We start from the raw sequence: 15,591 nt of genomic DNA on the forward strand, positions 1-15,591 counted from the left end.
CTCTGTCTTCTGGGCAAAAGAGGGGGATCTCTCATCTCACCAAATAAGGCAAGGAGTACTAAGGGAGCCCTGGATTCTGGAAGCCAGTCCAGAGAATATTAGATCAGGTGGGATTGGATTAGCATCTCAATCTAATCAGAGTCAGGGATTTCTTCTTTCCCTATGCCTATATCAGGGGTGAGTGCATAGCCTGAGCTCTTAGACGCCAGAGGCCAGGAGAGCAGGGCCATGCTGGCACCCAGGATAAGTGGGGCAGCGTGAGCTTGAAAACCACAGTGCTGAGCTGGTTTTCTCCAGGGCATCTGCAAGTTCTGAAGGCAGAGCTAAGTATATCCTGCCAAGCCCCAACCCCTGAAACCCCTGCCTCCATGCCACTGGCTCCCACCACCCAGAAGGTGTGTTACCTGAGGGCGCAGCAGGCTCAGAGGGAGTCAGCCAGCTACTCGCCAATGTCCTACACCAGCAGCTGGGCAAGAAGCCGTCCTCCATTCACATCTCAGTTCCTGGTGGGAAGAGAAGGATTGCCCACATCCCCAACCCCTGGCTGGCTGCAGGTGCCAAGAGAACCTTCCCGGACAGCAGCAGCCAGCTCCTGAAGATGCACACGCTGTCAGGCATGGCATCCAAGACCACAGTACCGTTCCTCCTAAATGCATGGCACACAGCCCATCTTTACAGAGTTTAAAGAAGCCCATTATCCCAAAAGAGTTCAGGGACAAAATCCCCACTGTCATCCAACAATGATATCTCAACCTGTTTATTGAGGAGTGTCTCAAGTCCAACCAGGAAGCCACAGAGAAGGCGCTGGATGAAGAGAAAGTGGCCTATGATGGAAGGCCCAGCAAGAACATCTACCTGAACGTGGCTGTGAATTCTCTCAAGAAGCTGCAGGGCCTGGTCCCCAGCACTGTGCCTGGTCTCAAAAAAACCAGTGGCCAGAGGGTTGTGTCCCATGAGGTGGTTCTGAGGGACAAGTTGGCCACCAAGACCAGCTTCTCACTCAACTGCTCGAGCAACCCGGACGTGGAGGATCTGAAAAAGGCCACCCTATACCACCACCTCAAAAAGTACCTGCTCACCAAGAACCAGCTTAAGGAAAATGGCTACCCCTTCCCGCATTCCCAAGTATCCAGGCGGCATTGTCATCTTCACTGCTGAGAAGAAGCTGCCCAAAGACTCTTCCTGCACGGTCTGCTGCTGCTGTGGCACTGAATACCTCGTGTGCCCCTCGTGTGCCCCTCAGGCCGCTGAGTGCACAATGAAGAACGTTACTAACTGGTAACATTTAGGGGCTGGTGGCTGGGAGACTCAGTATATGTGCTGCTCAGCCACCATTGGCTCCAAGGGCTGCCAGGTTGCCAAGCAACACATGCAAGATGGCCAAAAGGAAAATCTTGAGGGGTTCATGAAGACTTTTGATAACTTCCAGAAGACATCTCTGCCCTTGACTGTGAAATGTTCTACACCACATATGGCCTGGAGCTGGCATGCGTCATGGTGGTAGACACTGTCATGCAGGTTGTTTAAGACAACTTCATCAAGCTGGACAATGAGATTGTTGACGACAACACAAGGTTTTCAGGAGTGACTGAGGCTGACCTTGCCAACATAAGCATCTCACTCCAGTATCTCCAGGATGTCCAAACCATCTTGCTGAGTATGTTCAATGCTGATACTATCCTCAATGGACACAGCCTAGAGAGCAATCTGCTGGCCTTGAAATTCATCCATAGCACTGTGGTGGACACATCTGTGCTCTTCCCGCACCTCTTGGGCCTCCCCTACTAGCTCTCCCTTGGGAACCTCATGACTGACTACCTCAGACACATCATTCAGGACAATATGGATGGACACAGCTCCAGCGATGCCAGAGCCTGCATCCACCTGGTAATCTTGAATATTCGAGAAGACGCCAAGACTAAGCGGGGACCACCGCCTGGCCCCTGCCCTCCTATATCCTGCCTCCCACTGCCCCTGGCACATCCTTTAGCCCCAGGCTGCTTCCAAAACAGTGCAATAAATCTCGAGAGCTAATCCTGTCCACATCACCAAGATACAGATGCAGAGAGCACAGGAGGAGCTGTGTGGCACCCAAGACCCAGCTCTAAACCTACCTGGAGCCCCAGACCCTATGTGACCCCTTGCACCCTCCTACCTCTGCCCCCAGGTTGCTGTTTTCTGGAGACTGCTGTGGCTGACAGTGGAGGCTGGGACCACTTGTCCGGGCCCTGCTTGAGGCCCCAGCAGTGACACTTGTAGGCTGACCACCTGTTCCCGCCCCCCTCACCTGCCAGAGTGTCTAGTGGGCCAGGCAGGCTTGTCATGGGTTTGTTTGGACAGGGGTTGTCTGTGTGTGTGTGTGTGTGTGTGTGTATTGTGATTTTTATTATTTTCAATTTAAACCTGATGACTTGCGTAGTTGTCTTCCCCCACCAGAAACAAGACCCTGGTGCTGCCTTCCTTCCTGGGGGATGGAGGTTGGGGCTGGGTTGGGGGGCAGGCAGGACCAATCAGCTGGTGCTCCCACAGCCACCAGGACCTGAGTCCAGCCTGGCCTGGGCCCGGTTGGATGCGAACATGTCGCCGTTAGCCCACTGGACCTCCAAGAACTAAGCCAGCCCCCGGGGTCCTGGCATCTGAACACTTCCCATCTGAGACCCGCCCTCACCCAGGAGCTGTTTGTCAAGGCCCATGGCCCCACCTCCCGACCCCAGTACCCCAACCCCTAAGCAGGAACAGAATAAATATTTGTATAGAAAAATAAATAAATAAATAAGCAAGTTTGGTGGTGTAACCGAATTTTCTCGGTGGGCATTGAAGGGTGTCCAGAGCTTAACATCTCCTTATCTGCTTTGCTGCCCAGAACCCCACAGCAAATGCAGCACCCAAGGGCCCTATTCCCACCTCAGTCTCATTGTTGGCTCCCTTTGAGTTGTGGCAACTTTCCTGGGCTGTTGTAGATGTCTTTTACTTCCCCTGAACTGTGGATCCCATGGCACTCATCTTGTGGGAAAAGTCTTCCTCTTCAGGACCAAGCAAATACATCTTTCCTGCCCCAAGAAGGAAGTATGTTTCTAAAACTCTTTCAATGAGTTAATCAAATTATAATCAGAGTGAATATAATCCTTCCTGGATGGACCAGCCTCACTTTAGAATCTAGCAGGCACAGTTGTCACCAGGACCCTGAAGCCTAAGGACAAGCAACCCCCCACAAACAGAAAATATATTCCCACTAAGTTTTTAAAAGTACACCTTCTACTCCCTCTGACTTCCTTTCTCCTCCTCACAGCTTCCTCCCATCCAGCAACTTCACATACTACCTGCAACCCTATCTTGTAAAGTCATTTTGAAGAAGGATGCAGGGTTTTTTTTATATTTATTTAGAAACATATAGGTTACAAAAAGCCCTTTATTTTGATGGCTAGCTAAGCATCTTCCATATTTATAATGTACTAGAGGCCTGGTGCACGAAATTCGTGCATGGGGGTGTGTGTCCCTCAGCCCAGCCTGCACCCTCTCCAATCTGGGACCCCTCGAGGGATGTCCGACTGCCCGTTTAGGCCCAATCCCGGTAGGATCAGGCCTAAACGGGCAGCCAGACATCCCTCTCACAATCTAGGACTGCTGGCTCCCAACTGCTTGCCTGCCTGCATTCCTGAATGCCCCTAACCACTTCTGCCTGCCAGCCTGATCACCCCTTAACCACTCCACTGCCAGCCTAATTGATGCCTAACTGCTCCCCTGACAGCCTGATTGCCCCTAACTGCCCTCTCCTGCCAGCCTGGTCCCCCCCAACTGCTCTCCCCTGCAAGCCTGGGTCCCCCACAACTGCCCTCCCCTGCAGGCTTGATTGCCCCCAACTCCCCTCCTTTGCAGGCCTGGTCCCTCCCAACTGCCCTCCCCTGCTGGCCATCTTGTGGTAGCCATCTTGTGTCCACATGGGGGCAGCCATCTTTGACCACATGGGGGCAGCCACCTTGTGTTGGAGTGATGGTCAATTTGCATTTTACTCTTTTATTAGATAGGATAGAGGCCTGGTGCACGAGAAGGGGGCCAGCTGGTTTGCCCTGAAGGGTGTCCTGGATCAGGGTGGCGGTTCCCTTGGGGCGTGGGGCGGCCTGGGTGAGGGGTCTGTGGTGGTTTGCAGGCTGGCCACACCCCCCGGAGATCCAAGTGAAGGCCCTGGGATCTGGGATTTATTTATCTTCTATAATTGAAACTTTGTAGCCTTGAGCAGAGGCCAGAGCTGGCCAGGAAGTTTGGCTTCCTTCATCGCTGGGGAAACCCAAGTCTCCTGTTCACTCTGTGGCCACAGCCATTTTTGTTGGGATTTATTTATCTTCTATAATTGAAACTTTGTAGCCTTGAGCAGAGGCCTGGGCCGGCCAGGGTGTGCAGGAAGCTTGGCTTTCTCCATTGCCTGGGAAACCCAAGCCTCTTATCTTTGCATCATCCTGAGTAGTGACTAGAAGTCAATAAATGTATAAATTGCATTCATAGATTTTCAATGTCTCTGTGATAGATCTTTTCAACATATAAACAATACATAAGCTGCATATAGGATCCAGTTATAGTCAAGTTTTCAGTTTATCATGGAAATAATTTAAGTATTAAAAGATGTAAATATGTATTTAGCAATCCTTTTTTAAATTGTTTGCTTTGGTTTTCTCTTAGATGTGTTTTTATACATAATTGCTTTAGTCTCAGCTTGATAGTTTTGTATTTTTATTATGAGTCTGACTGTATACTCATTAAATACCACAAAGGAATCAGGGCTAAAGTCAGAATTCTACTAAACTGCTAATATGTGGATAATAGGAACCCAAAATGAAAGTGCAACTTACAAGTTATTGGGCCCATGGTTAATGAACCCTATACAGGACATGCATGGGCTGGGCCATGAACAAGATGTTCTAGAATGGGTGATTATATTCAGGCATTGCTGATTTAAAATACATGGAGTGTGTATATGCATATGTGTACCAGTGTGTGTGCGCGCACACACTGACTTGTGCATTTATTTTTCTGGAAAGATAATCAATGTAAAGACCAAATAGCTATTACTTCTTTTGGCTAGAGAAAATTAAATAAAAAGAAGAGTTTATTTTATTTTATAGCTGCCCATTCTTCTTCAATGTCCCCTGTGGAGGTCATTTATTTCTCATTGTTAAAAATGTCAACAGAAGTTATCTTGGTGATATGTTTTTCTTTATAAGTCTCTATATTTTAAAAAAAGCAAGTTATTGTATGACATATTTTAGACCTTGGACAATAGATGAATACATCAGTGTGGAGTTTACTTTGATCTAACATATTCTTCATATTTCTAAAAGTTTAAACCAGTATTTTAATACCTGGCTTATACTTTCTAGGATGGTATCACTATTTCCATGAACTGGAAACATTCTAGTCAACAGTCAACAGTCAACAGAGCCCGGCCTTCTCTGAAGGCCAATGCCGACCCTCATTTCTTCTCACCACTTAATGTCATGGTGTGCCCCAAACCAGGGAAATCTGTCCACAGAATATATAACTGCAGGAGGAAAGCAGGTTTTCTTGGCTTGTGGTTTCCTAGGCTCTTAGGATGTGGAATACAGCCTCTGCATTGGCAGTTGAAGGACCTGAAAGAAACCATGAGGTTGGAATTGATTAGTTCCTGTTGGTCCCTCTCTTCTGCCAATATCAGTACCTGTGTCTTGATAAATAGACCCATGAACATACTCCAAACACAAGGTCCTCGACAGCAAGCTAAATATACCTTGACCCACAGAAATGAATTGTACCAAATGGAGGGGCCGGGGGTGGGGAGGGGGTACATTCTGTCCTGTGAACACGGTTCCTTTATGATGTTCAGAGTTGGAGGCAGATGGTCTGGCATGCTGGCCATGATAACACAGTGGAGCTCCGGGACATGACTGCAGGAAATCTCAGGGAGGAAAATCACTTTAATAGGTTTCTGGTACCTTTATTACCAGTAATTTTACAGTTTGTGTGCTAAAGGCACCGAAGCTTATAATCACCTCTGCTGTCATTGCTCACACGACCACTTTATAGATGCGGATGGAAAGTGGGGGCCAGTGCACGGCCAGCCCAGGGGCCTCTGCCAACCACCCTCAGTAGCTCAGCAGCTTTCCCAGCTCAGCCTTCTTCTCCCACAATTATTTTAACAAGGTGAAGACTGGGAGATACTCAAAGAGGGAAGTAAAGTTCTTTTGACATAATTTCAAGGTTTTAATGAGGAATTAATCTTGTTGAGAAATAGCTGCCTTCTGAGCCCTTATCTATGCTCCCAGCACTCTACAATCTGAGAGTTTTCTTCTGTTTCCAATTCCCAAAATGTATCATATCACATTATGTCTGTTCTCAAAATGAAAGTTCATGCATGAGAATAACTTAGGACAATACAGTGCAAGGAGGGAGAGATGGTTGGGAGCTTACCTGTTTTTATAACATGTTATTTCTTTGAAAAAATAATATTATGTTTGAAGTAATTATAGCAATGTTTTGATATTTTTAATCTCATGAGTTTTAATCAAGCTAGTTTGCTAATGGTGCATGTGGCTCACTTGGATTACACCTTCTAGAAGATGGAGGTTCTTCCTATTTCTGTCTTAGCTCTATACCTAGATACTTATACATTTTTTAAAAATATTTATTGTTAAAAATATTACAGATGTCCCCTAATTTTCCCCATTTGACTCCTTCTAGCCTGCCTCAGCCCCTGCCCCAGGCCTTCACTGCACTATTTTCTGTGTCCATGGATTATGCATATGCATACAAGGTCTTTAGCTGATCTCTTCCAATCTACCCACCCATCCCCACCTTCCCTCTGAGATTTGACATTCTGTTCCATGCTTCTGTGTCTCTGGATCTATTTTGTTCATCAGTTTATTTTGTTCATTAGATTCCACATATGAGTGAGATCATGTGATACTTGTCTTTCTCTGACTGGCTTACAGAGATACTTGCACTTTTTCTGCCCCACTGTTCCCTGTGACTCCAATTTATATTGGGCCCTTCAAAGGTCCTGGGCAGACTTTTCTACCAGACTCTGAAGCTGTTGGCCATTTGCACGTGCAACACAGATGAGCTCTGAAGGTGTCACATCAGACAATACCACCAGTGGAGCACATCTGTGTAGGATAATCCCACAGGACCAAGCCACAGAGATGAGACCATCCATCTAATTTTACATCAAGTACTTAGTATTGAATTTATACCCCAGGGGAAATACTGTATATTCCCAACAGTACTTTTGTCTGATATGCAACATTATGAATGTAAAGTAGTAGAATTCTGTCATAAAGAGTGGCCTAGGAACCTACATACCATTTATAACTGAAATCTGGGAAGCTTTTTTTGTATAATCCATCCGTACATTGGGAACTAATTCTGCAAATTTCTTTTTGCTCTGACCCATGAGTCAGAAGGGACAGTGTGACCCCCAAAGGCAGGCTACTGGACAGCTTTTTCATCCAGCCAGAGGGGCTGAGACATGGCTTTTGCAAACAGCCAACAGGGCTAACTCATGTTTGAGACACATATGCTTTCTGCCATCATTGCTCCCCACTTTAGTTCCTTCATCCTTTGCCGTGCCTGAGTCAGGGTCTGTTAGTGGCCCCATCCAAACTCCAGAACTTAGTCCTCTCTCTCTCTACTTTTTGGCCTCCCAAGGAGGAAAAATCATGACAATGAAGGATTAAGAAAGAGATGTAATTAGAGATTGAATGATAATAGGGATTGAACCTTTGACCAGAGGACACTAATCCATCTCTTTTGGGCAAATGTTCTTTTCTCTTCTTGTGGTAACCTTTCAATGTTAGGTCATTGTACCCACAGACCAAGAATAGAATATGGGTCTAGGAGGAGGTGCCAAGTAGACTTTGCACATCCCAACACAGCTCAGCAAGAGGAGTGCATTGGATCTAAGTGCAAAGTTCTAAGTAGAAATAAAAAAAAAAAAATTATAAAAGATCCTCTCTCCTTCCCTTGAGAACCAACAGCAGATGATCAAGAAGTCAGATATTCAGGGTTCTGGCCAATTTTCTCAGATTCTCTTTCTACTTTAGATAAGACTAAAACATCCTAACATGGAAGTACCACTGTAAAATCCTTCATAAACATGTAGAATGCTATAATGTTGAGGCCAGGGTCTATACTCAACATAGTCCACACTGACATACTTTAGGACATCAATTCCAAATCTCTCTTATAAACAAGCAGCCAAACTAAGATTAACACTAAGGTCTGTGATCTCCAAAGTGCCAGGGAGTGTGGTGCAGCACCAGGCATCAAGTGCTGCCAGTGACCACATCTGCTGTTGGCCTTACATTCCTTCATCTTCAGAAGCAAGGATCAGTGTGCATGAGGTAGCTTCTCACCTGTTTACTACAATTTGAGCAAGGACAGCTTCTCTCAGCCATAAGAAAAAGCCTGTGATCCAAGATGGCTATTCAAGACACACGTATATGTCCTCAAATCAGCACACAACCCTCCTGGAGCCAATATAAGCCCTAAAACAAGCCAGCTTGCTAATCTGGAAATCAATCTCTCTCTCTCTCTCTCTCTCTCTCTCTCTCTCTCTCTCTCTCTCTCTCTTTTTCTCTCTCTCTCTCTCTTTCTCTCTCTCTCTCACCTCTCTGGAATCCTGGAAACCTAAGGAGTTTGTATTTTCTACAAGATGTAGAAATCATATCTAAAACAAATCCAGCATTATATGAAGCAGAATTACAAGATAAAAACAGGGAAACAGAGTTTCAATAATATTATTGATCTCCTGGATTTGGCTAGACCTAAGGATGAGTCACTCTGGAGCATCCAAGTTACATGAGCTCACATTTCCCTTTTGTTTCATCCAGTCTGAGCTGCATTTGTGCTTCTTGGAACTCTAAGATTCCTGGCTGGTGCCCTATGAATTTTTTCAAGCAGTGTGTTGTAGAAATCACATAAAAACAAAAACTGCAGATTATTTTCAGAAAGGGTCAATATCAACCATACAAACCCTCCATTTATTATATGTTAAATTCATAATGCAAAAAAGTAATGCCCTATATTTTGGAATAATTGGGAGTTCTTGTAGTAGTCTTCTAATTAAATCATTATTTAGTTTAATTAAAACACCAGAAGCACATTGATTTGTCAAGAAGTCAGTGGGCATTGTTATGGCATTACTTTTTTTAATCAGATTGATAATTTGGGCAGTCTGCCTTTTTAAAAGCTAAAATAGCAGGTGAAGTTCCTGCATTTCTAGAATGAAGCTACATACTGACTTTTAATCACAGCTGGCATCTACTTACTTGGACTCATGATTTCTGGATTGTGAGGTGCCTAGGTCAAGTGGTGCTGCATCCCCACACAGAGATGAGCAAGTTGGCACCACAGAGTACAGGGAATTTTCTACTCAGCCCCAACGTTTTCCTGCCTTGAGCAGTGCAGAGATTATATCAATCTGGAGGCTGTCAGGAAACATCCTTCTGGTGGGAGGGGTTTGTAGACAAAGACAGAAGAGCTCTCACAGGGCAGCTGAAGAAACGGGAAGTGTGGGCACAGAAGCAGAGAATTATGTCAGTAAAGAAAAGGAAGATCTTATCTAAATAAGAGGGGAAGATCGAGGGAAGAAACATTTGATAGTGCTAGTTAAAAATAAAACTAAAAAGAATTAGAGATAGATTTCCTCTATGAACTCACTTGAACATTTTGTCCATCCAGGCACAATCACTCCAAGAGATCATCCATACTTGTTACTATGGCTATGACACAGATGACAATGGGGAAAGGTATATTTTGGGGGGCAATGAGTTCATGTGTAAAATATAGCTGATGCGTACAGTGAACTATTCAATACAAAAGAAAAATAAGGGAAGAGAATGTATAATAATCTCATTAACTTAATTGTATCCATAATCTCAGATGACATTTTTAATGCTTTAGTGATTTTGTTAGTAAGATTAAAAAAAACATTGCTACATGCAATTCTGTTTCAGTGGGAATAAGCTTTACTTTATTTAGAACCAAGTTCATTATCCCAAGTCCTGCACTCGGACCCTCCTTGAGATGAGAAGCCATCCATGAAAGTTGCTTAGAGCTAAATGGGAGCCATCAACCAATTTCCTGTCTTCTGGCCATGCCAGCTAGTCTGTGACAACAGTATTTCTTTTAAACAAAATATAAAATGGATTCCCTCTTACAGACGTAGGTCTTAAAGGTTTGAGAATTGCATGATTTATGCACAGCATTTCAAAAGAGAAACTTCATAACACTTTTAATTAATAAACATTTTGCTTTTTCCTAACCCATTAATCGTAGAGGGACTGAGTTATGAATCATTTCCCAAATGTGTTCTCCTGTCTATTTATATCAATGTAGGAGACCACATCTGTTTAGTCAGTTTCTCTTTTGCATTTATGCAGAGCAGATAGAACAGTTACTACAAATGCTATTTGCATAGGCCATGTGTAGCTCCTTTCTGGCAACCTAATAATAGCAGAGTTTCAGAAGCTTAGGTGTATTCTTGGAGTGACCCAATTCACTCAATCACTCCCCAGACACAGTGCAAGGCTATTGAAGGGTCTGGGACTCTGGCAGATTTGAAGCCTTTGTCCTTATTTCAGGATGTCTTTGTTCCCATAACAATAGGTGACATCCCACATAATACAATGCCATTGGTACCACTGCCTGCTGAAACTTCCTGTTTCCAGTGTGGCAGAGAGATTTCTGAAAAGCTTGGATAGGTCAGTGAAAAAAGAGTCAAACAATGCTGGATTTTCAGGATTTTCTCTTGTTGAAGATGAAACCTAAAGTGTGGGATTCGAGAAAAATGATGGTATTGCAGAGGTGCGACCAAATGGTGAGGACTGAGGTTACACATCTGTAAACTCACCAAAACTGCTAAAATTATAGGTATGCATTCCAATGCAAGTAAGCCAAAATGGTTCTTATAGCTCCCACAGCAACCCCAGCTTATTTTCTGGAGACTTGCTGGTAGGCACAGATTTGGTACTTTCCTGAAGACCATTATTTATGAAAATAGAAGAGAGGGTTTCCTCAAACTCCTGCAAGTATCCTTTTGCAGTTAAGTTATGTTGGGTATTTAAAACCTGTCAGGTAATGAAAAGAAAGCCATATATCTTCCTAACATAATATCACTAAAGAATAATGCAACTTTCTGGGATTTGCTAATGGGACTTAGATCTTTCATACATACTCATCCTGCTCATTGCCTACAGCATTTAGCCAACAGGAGGCGTTGCATCAGGAATCTAGTCTCCAGCATCCACTGCTAGTGGCCTGAAGTGCCAACTCTTTCATTGCTGTGTAGCCCTGAGATCTTCAACAAATTCTTTCGCCTCCCTAAGCCTCTCCTTCCTCACTGGAGGTAATAATGGTACCCTACATTTGGGTTGTGGAAAGGATCAAATCTGCAGAACATGTCTGGCTCCTTGACTGAAAATGCATAGAAGAGATGTTTTTCCACACTCAAGGCTGATTCTCTCTGGACCAGTGATTTTCAACTGATGTTCTACAAGAATTTTTAAAACATCCAATACCTGACTATTTAGTCAGGGGCACTGACCTTTTTCCCCTTAGATTGTCAAATTTAAAAATGCCATCTGGTGTGAATGAATCAAAATTATACCTATTTTTTGTCAGGTCAGCAAAAATATATATTTTTTGGTGTGCTTAGAATTTTAGTGATTATGTGTGCCATGAAATGAAAAATGTTGAAAATTGCTGCTCTACACTCTGAACCAGGTTTAAGTGACAATCCCATAGCATTTGAGTACGTCCAACAGAGCTATCCATCAGACCTAAATCCTTTTGAATGGTGACATTTATACAACAGTAGTATTTGTCTCTGGGCTTTACATGGAAAGAGAGTAAGCCTTATTTTTGGTTTGTTGATGCAATACAAAGAGAACATTTTTATTTGGCAACTTCTTTTTATTTTTTATTGATTTCAGAGAGGACGGGAGAGGGAGAGACAGAAACATCAATAATGAGAAAGAATCACTGATCAGTACTGCAGAGGTATGACCAAATGGTGAGGATCCCTACACACCCTACACTAGGGATCGAGCCCACAACCTAGGCACGTCCCCTGCCCCAGAATAAAACTGTGACCTCCTGGTTTATAGATCTACACTCAACCACTGAGCCATGCCAACCAAGCAGCAACTTCTTTTAAGGACATCATGCAGTTAGAATCAGAGCCCAAGGAAATGCTAAAGGTCCAAAATATACTTCCTTGTTTGCTAATGATAATAGCTTACATTTATTGAGCAATTGGTATGAGACAGACACCTCTACTCACTTTATAAATGCAATATTGTTCATCATTCCTCAGAGACAGAAGCCATTATTATCTTCATGTACAAATGAAGAAACTGAGGCTGCAAAGAGGCTTGAGGAGCTTGCCCAAAGCCACCCAGCTGGTAGGTAGAAAATCAGTATTTGAACCCAAACATTACCTCTACCACTTTCATATCTACCAGTTGTCACCTATCAAAAATGGGGCATGAAGAAGATAGCATTTATGCTCCCTGGAGTGGAGAAGCGAGAGGAGGAGGGTCTAGTGGAGGGACAGGGCACTGAAATGGGGAAATCTTGCCTGTAACTATAGCTCTTCCAGAAACTCATACAGCTTGCTATGAGGAGATGGGGAGGCCTCATCGGGCAGTGGGGCTTTAGCTCCTGATAGACTTCTCATGAAACAGCGAGAGCTTGTGCAGTTGAAGTGGCCAGGAACAGAGGTGACTAAGAGAAAGCAAGCCCTCAGAATTGACAGAACTCAGGAATTTCATAGACCAGGGAACGGGAATGTGGAAACAAATCACATAGTTTTCCCGAGGTGGGAAAGAAGGTCCCTGGGGCATCCAGGTGCCCCGGCCCGCGGGGCAGCAACGAGGGCATGCAGGAACCACCTAAGAGAATGAAACAAACAAGGAACGGGAAGAACGGAAGCAAGACAGGGTTCTGATCAAGCCTCGTTTTTTATTCGAGTATTGCGGTATATAAGCACTCAGGAGGGGAGGGGTAGGATAAGGAGTTGCCATGGGATGATTGGTTGGGGACTGGGAATCTGTCCTAGCTGATTGGTTATTCTGATGTGGGAGGTTTTTCTGGCCCTTGGCGCGCGCGGGCTTTCTTTGTTCTTGCTCAATCAGGAAGTAGGGCTGACCAAGAAGTGAGACCGAACTGCTTTTATGGCTCCCGGCATCCAGGTTTTATAATAAGCCCATGAACCCAGGTGTATCAGGATGATTCTATCTATTGAACTAGTGTCACAGCTCCCAAGGGGACCCAAGCTTCATTTTAACCAGCCATGCAGACACCCATGTTACCCACCCTTTCTGAATCTTACCATCTGAGCTATAAATTGAGAATGATAATGTAAAATGAGAATGAGACAATATTAAAAGTTAGAATAGTAATGCATCACCCCTAGAGTTCTGGTGAACACTAGGGGACACCCACACAAAAGTGTTTAACACAGAGCCTGACAGATTAAAGAGTGTTTCACACTGTTTTTATTCTTGGAAATTCTGTATCTTTATCACCTCCTAAGTCCCTCCAGCTTGCTGGTCTTGGACAAGTTTCCCTCATCACTTTGCCTAAATCTGCTAGCTTAATAGTTGTAACTACAAAAAGAAAATAACTGGCTTTCCAGTGTTTCTCCTTGGATGTAGTTTCCCAAATGAGTGGTAGGGACACCACATGTATATGCCTCACACAGCCTCACATATCCGTGGACCACTGTCACACAACAACTCATGTTGATTTCACATAAAATGAGCCATCATGCCTTGCTCCTGCCCCCTCTACTGACCTTCTCTTGGTTCTTGAGATCCATCTCAACTTGAGGGGCTTTTTGTTACTATAGTTTATGCCTATATATCCATCTCTGCCAGAATTCACACCACTGCTGCTTTATCGACACCTAAACTAGTCTTGCACTAATGCTTCATGAGAGTACTCACATGGTAATTCAGATCCACTCTTGACTTCTGTCTCTATCGTCTCTCCAGCCAGTGGAAAAATGTTGTCCCCTTCTAGAGTTCTGCTACTGGAGGACAGGTTTATGGGTTATTCCCCACAGCTTGGGTGATTCTAAATCATCAGCTTAGGAAAGTCTCCATTTGCAAGCAAGGATATTCCAGTATCCTATCTAGTTAGCACCCCACTTTGTTCTCCAAAGTGTTTCCCTTTGAACATTGATTATGCTAAAAGTATCATATTATTAGGACCTAGTATAAAACTTCTTTTCCCATAAAGACTTTTCCTCATAGTGATGGATACTCTGGGTTGGTTAAAATGCAATTTAGTCATATATTGTTTCTGGGACTACTGCTACCTTCCACTCAAATCATGGTCCATGAGAGTCTGCTTGGAGCAGCTTATAAGCAAGGACTGTTAGATATTTGGGGAGTATGCAGAGCTAGATTGAAATTGGCCATAAAAAGAGCATTCACACCTCAGAAATTGGCCAACATTACAAATCAGAGCTTTTTTTTTTTTTTTTTTTTGAGAGTTGGTTGACCAGTTCACGATTTCCTCTACTTATTTTAACAAAGGCCACCTCCACCAGCTCATCCAGCTATTTATTTATAAATGTATCAATTGAGGTTACACCATTCTTGGACTTGGGAACCAAGCAGCAAACAAGACAGGGAGGCTTCTGCCTCCACAGGGCTTACATTTCAGTGGAAGATGACAAATCATAACCAGTAAATCAATGAGCATGACAACTTAAAACTGTATCAACAGTTTAAAAGGAAATGAAGAAATAGTGGAGTATAACTTGGGGATCAGAGGTAATTTTGTAGTGCAGGTTGATAAGGGAGAGCCGCTTTGAGGAGATGATGCCTGAGTGAGTATAGGAAAACAGGGAGCAGTCAGGTGAAGGGAGTACTGTGCACAAAGACTCGGAGGGAGAAGGAATGAGTCCCAGCCTGGACCTGCAGCCAGGGTGCTAAAGCAAGTGAACACAGGATGGCTGCATGATGAGTTTGGCGAGACGAGACTGAAACTAGAGCCATATCTGGTATATCTGGACCTTGGTCTGACCTTCTAGAACCCTCACTCTAGGCTTATCTTATTCTATAAATTCCAGGACCAACACAGGCATTTCTCCCAGTTGAAACACCAACAGAAATTTTACAGGCCACCAAATAATCACAAATTTTAGACGGGAGGTGGGGGAGGGGTTGGAGAGAGATTAACTAGGCAATTTATATGCGTATATGCATAGCCCATGGACAATAGTATGGTGAAGGCCTGGGAGGGGCCAGTGTGGGGTCAATGGGAGAAAAAAAAACCACAAACAAAGGGAACATCTGTACTACTTTCAACAATAAAGATAATTTTTTTTTAAAAAAAGGAAAGTCACCATACTTTAAACTTACAGTTTCCCAATGGACTCTTTGTTTACATCCCATTCCAAGTCCAAAAAGAGAATTCCTCTCTTTAGTTTCCCTAGACTTACATGTGGTTTGCTATTAGATTTTACATCATGATTTGCAATTCTTTGTTGTTCCCAAAGAACCCCAAATATATTTTGCTGGAAAAATAAAATAATAATAAAAAATAAAATAA

At 43.8% G+C, this 15,591-nt stretch overlaps 1 pseudogene across 1 annotated transcript; it reads left to right on the forward strand.

The window, feature by feature from the left end:
• Window positions 1–368: 368 nt before the first annotated feature.
• On the forward strand, window positions 369–2,034 carry LOC308241556 (RNA exonuclease 1 homolog; annotated as a pseudogene). The gene has a single exon. The product of its transcript is annotated as an RNA exonuclease 1 homolog (transcript).
• The last annotated feature ends 13,557 nt before the right edge of the window (window positions 2,035–15,591 follow it).

Source organism: Plecotus auritus (genome assembly GCF_963455305.1).
Source record: "Plecotus auritus genome assembly, chromosome: 1".
Lineage (NCBI taxonomy): Eukaryota > Metazoa > Chordata > Mammalia > Chiroptera > Vespertilionidae > Plecotus > Plecotus auritus.